Source organism: Triticum aestivum, chromosome 5A, assembly GCF_018294505.1.
Source record: "Triticum aestivum cultivar Chinese Spring chromosome 5A, IWGSC CS RefSeq v2.1, whole genome shotgun sequence".
NCBI lineage: Eukaryota > Viridiplantae > Streptophyta > Magnoliopsida > Poales > Poaceae > Triticum > Triticum aestivum.
Window position 1 is genome coordinate 389,394,306 of NC_057806.1, and position 5,201 is coordinate 389,399,506.

The 5,201-nt window shown below is 45.0% G+C and overlaps 1 non-coding gene across 1 annotated transcript; it reads left to right on the forward strand.

Annotated features, from left to right (window-relative positions):
• Positions 1-2,306: 2,306 nt before the first annotated feature.
• TRNAF-GAA (transfer RNA phenylalanine (anticodon GAA)) lies at positions 2,307-2,379 on the forward strand. The gene has a single exon. It is a non-coding gene; the product is annotated as a tRNA-Phe (tRNA).
• Positions 2,380-5,201: the final 2,822 nt, after the last annotated feature.

Sequence of the window (5,201 nt, forward strand, 5' to 3'; positions counted from 1 at the left end):
ATGGTATCTATTCTCAATGGAGAGAAGAAGGCAAGTTTCCCCAAAACAAGAGTGTGTTAGGAAGGACGTGAAGTGTGGTTTTGGTGTGCTCCTCTCGATGAGCTATTGTTCGGCACCCTGTTAGAACATGAAGCATCCAGACTATGTGAGATGTGAAGACTGCTTGTGTGATCATACACATCATGATCGTAGAGGATGAGCGTGATGACATCATATATAACTAGGGGGGTTACGAGGGTGAAAACGTTGAGCATGAGACTGAAGTGACAACTCACGTTCAACTTCGACATGACTTGGTTGAGCATATGTGGAATCACATGAGAAACCAATAGTTGTATCTACTTTTTTCTTTCAATGTATTATAGTGATCTAAAAGGTACTTATATTATTTATAGAGAGAGTATTATTACAATTTTAAGTTAATTTGGTTGTAAACTATGTGATTTTTATTTATTTCGTTGTAAACTACGTGACTCTATTTGTTTAATAATTTGTAATGTTTCATTCAGTTGTTATTTGGTTGTGAATGACAATTTGAGTAAAAAATGAATGGGTGGACCAAATGAGTCACCCCGTTGGATGCACTACCCTCCTGGCAACCCAAACGGACAAACAATTGATAAAATATGCATTCATGTGGGTCGGGAGTTAGAGTTGGCCTTAGTACTCAGCACCACCCAAAGAAAGGACATTTTCTCTTTTCTTACAGGAAGTGAAACGAGATCAGAACCAATTTCGATGTGGCTGCCTACGGCCAAAAGAGCGGTGACGCCTTGGTTGCTTCCCCAAATCAAACTGTTGCAGGTCGCTCTTTCTTTTTAGCTCTGGTGCTTTCCGCAATAGCCGCTTCTGCTAGGAACCGGAGGAGGGCGAAGGTTGGCTGCCGACACACGATCAAACGGGATGGAAGGGGCAATTTTTTCGAACTTTATTAATACTCAATCATTATGGATGCATTACTTTGGACTCACGATCTAAGAGACCACAAAATCTCTTGTAAAGATCTTTTTCTAGTATTGATCTTTGCAAGACAAAAAACTACCAAGACTACAGTTGAATTGAAGCAGCAATATTGCGACTCGTCCAGCACAAACTTGATTGTCGATGAAGTGGTTTTCTAAATCTCTTGAACCGTTCATCCAAAAAGATGGGATGTTGTGAGCTATGGACGTCAGGAGGATCCTCTAGAAATCTTGACCATAACACCAAGAAAAGAACCAAACCAACAGAAACAACATGGCACATAAATTCATCAAATTTGAAAAATCGAATCCGTAAGGACGATACCTCTGTGGATCCATGACACTGCCACAGAGAACCGGAGTAAATTTATTCGTAAAACACCACGACTATCATTAGATGTTGACGAAGTCTTCAAGAACGAAGGCGCCCACCTCTAAACACCAAGATGGCAACCAGAGGCAAGTGGACAAGAAATTTGTCCATGATGGCGGCTAGGGCAAACTCTTTGGCAAATGTGATTTGGAAGTATGTGTTTACTTGCATATTCCACTGTCATCCCTGGTGTCCGGTCTTGGGAGACACTCACACCTTGGGGCTATGTGGTTGCCATCGTGCAATCGACTCTTCTTGTGGTGGTAGCATGAAGCGACATCGATATTTAGGAGCTTTCTTTTGTACACATAGGCTGGCTTAGAATTGGGTAAACATGAAATTTGTAAGATGCCTTGATATATATTTAATCCTCAGCATCTTGACATACTTTTTCAGTCTACACATAAGTTATCTTTATGATCTCCAGTTTCGGGAACGTTTGACAACCCCAAGTAACCATTCAGTAGGGAGTTCTATGGTATTTTCATGATCTAAGAACGTATGTAAATGTAAAAATATGATAATACCGACAACTTCTAAGGCAAAACCTCGGTAAACCTACTGTGTGCTCGTCCTAACTCCTTGATCGCTCATCGTTCGCCCCTGCCAACAAATAGTCGTCCTCCGACGCCACTGTTGCACCAAACCCCGATAGGTAGGGTAATACTCCCTTCGTTCCTAAATATTTGTCTTTCTAGACATTTCAAATGAACTACCACATAAGGATGTATGTAGACATATTTTAGAGTGTAGATTCACTCATTTTGCTTCGTATGTAGTCATTTGTTGAAATATCTAGAAAGACAAATATTTAGGAACGGAGGGAGTATAAGGCAATTTTCAGGCCCTTCAAAACGTTTAGTATAGTTAAGCATCTGTTTTCCTCGGGAGAAAAACAGTGGTGTAATGCGGCTGTCAAAACTTTTGGAGCTATAAGTTTTATAATTATTCTGAGATGAAAATTTCACACAGCGGGGATAGCTCAGTTGGGAGAGCGTCAGACTGAAGATCTGAAGGTCGCGTGTTCGATCCACGCTCACCGCAAAATGCCCTAACAATTTTTGCTTAGGGCCTAATTAAACCGGCTTCTTATGAAGATTTGGACATGATAATGTTCAGCAACAGTATGCTTGATTTGCAAAAGATCGTCGCGAGATGAGCTACAGTCAAACTCAAACCTCCATCTGCTATGTTCCTACTGAGCACACGAATTTAACAGCGCAATAACTTTTGCTTCAGATAATGGCCAACATAATACACACAGGGATCATGAGCCTCTTTCTGAATGATACACTCAGGGAGTACTATCTTTCGCTTTCTTCCCTGTTATCTTTCAGGCAAACAGACTTTCAGGTTTCCAAGCCAATACGCATATTCCGGCATCCGGCTGAAGGAGTGAGATACGAGGTCGCCGTTGATCCTTCCTTCCCTCTTCTTAGAAGCGGTACTCTGTTTGGATTCGACCACGGCTGCAGCACGCGGCAGCAGGGACCTCCGCACGGTTTGCATCCCCCTCACCTTCAACCCTGGCACAGTCAGATCCCTCTGCTAGGTGGTACTACTGGTCAATTTGCGCACAATTATAAATTCACGCATAGAGGTTAGGCCAAGTGTTGGAGCTGAGGATAGTATGCATAAAAGATCTGAGGACAGAACTGCAAAGAAGAACAGAAACGGTGAAACTGATGTGGGGCCGAGTTCTAGAAGTATGCAGGATGTTGACATGACTGCTGAGGGGGACAGAGAGAAACAGCAGCAACATGTTAGTTTGTCAGAGCTAGAGAAGGAGATGCAACTCAAGGAGGAGATGTTAGAAAAGCAGAAAATGGAGAAAGAGAACAATGGCCCTGTTTGGATACTCTAACCTGGTTAGAGGTTAGAGTTATTTTCTAACTCTAGACTAACCTTAAACTAACTCTAGCCTTTGGTGGTGTTTGGATGAGAGGGTAAGTTTTAAAATAAATGCACTTTTTTCAATCATTTGACTCTAGAAAAAGAATATTTTTAGGGCCCCACCACAACTAGCTCCAATTAGCACCCCTTCACAAGGATAGTTTTTTTGGTGGGTTAGTTCCAATCTAACTCAAACTAGCCCATGTGTTTGGATACTTCAAGAGTTAGTTCAGCCCCAAGTAGCTCAAAGTAGCTCTAGCCCTGGGATCCAAACAGGGCCAATGAATTGCAAATTTCTAAAGGACTTGTAGAAAGCAATGAGAAACATGCTGAAGATGCTGCTATATGGATTTTCAGAACGATGGATACTCACAAGAGCAAGTTAACTTTACTAATGAACTAATGATGAGTTGGAAAGGCAGAGGGAAAAGGAGTAGCTGGGCCCTGAAACACAAGCAATGATGGAGAAGAGGATCGAGGAGGAGTACAAAAATCCTGAAGAAGTGCCTGATAAGAAAATAGGCAGTTTTTCGATTAAATTAATCCATGAATAAATCATGAGCATGACATTGACAGTATTGATAACACACTGGTTACGATCTAACAGAGCACGTACTACACATATAGTAGAAACATCTACGCATATCGCTAGTACTGCTACAATAGAAAGAAACATGAGAGGGATAAACGATGTATACCCTCCAATCGGCCATGCGGCGGCGGTGGCGGCGGCAGTAGCCGCGGCATCCTCGGCGGCCTTCTTGTCGGCCGCGGCCTTCTCAGCGGCGGCACGGTCGGCATCGGTCGACATGGTGATGACGAAGGTGATGTGGACGTAGATGAACAGAAGCGAGCAGTCGCGTAGTCGCTACCCAAAAACCTAATCGCCCCTCTCCCGTACAGGATCCGGAGAGGCGGGGTTTCGGAGGCCTGCTCTCCCGTCAACCGTGTACGCGGTGAACGGGACGGAGTCGTCGGCGGCAGCAGCAGCAGAGGAACGACGTGGGCGTGGAGGCGGAGATGCGTTCTGTTTCGTGGCGGGTAGGGTTGGCAGCTCCCCACATATATATGTGCGGCTGCGCGTGGAGAGACGTGGGCTGAACCCACGTCCAAGTCGGTAGCCCACGATCCAACGTCTCAGATCGTGGCCCCACCTGTCAAAGACTCTCCGTTCCTGACCGGCAAAAAGAAGCGCATAGGAGTGAGCTCGGCTCGGCTCAATCCCGCAACCTGCGTCGTGGCGTGGCGTGGCGTGGCGTGCGTGCGTGGCGTGGCGAGCGAAGGAGGAGGAGTGCGCGAGGGCCTCATCTCTTCTCAAGCTCCAATAGCATGAGGAAGAGAATCCCTTATAAACCACTCCAACTCTCCTTCCACTTTCGGGGTGGGACTAAACTTCCCACCACCTTGTCATGCCACCTACATGGGCCTTTAGAGATCAAATCTGAAATTGTCATATGGGCTCTAGGCCCATCTCATATTTCAACAATCCCCCACCAGATCTCAGGGGCCCAGTTTGTCCTTTGTTCCAAACGCTGTTTTGACATACCAGCATCTCAGTGGAGACCGATTAAGGTCGAGCTCCACCTAGACCAAGTAGTTACACTCCTTCACAACTGAACAATGGACTATGCCTTGAATTGTCAGTTTGGCGTCAAGAAGTTTCACCACAAGTCTCACTGATATGAGGCTGCCGAAGGCCGACCCCTCGGGTGGAGCATATTAGTCACACTCCTGGACTGTTCATGAGCTTGCTAGAGATCACCCCAATCTCATAGACTGTGACCAGCAGTCGGGCTCATATAGGTGTGTTCCTCCAAAGATCGCTCTGTAGGATAGCATCTTGCTTATGCATATAAGCCTTGGAACACATTAAGACAGTAGTCATCCTTCCATATAGTTTCCGAGAGTATTGCATCTCCAACGGAGTGGGTTAGTAAAGTTACTCTCCTCAGTTCACCATTGGCTTGTTTTCC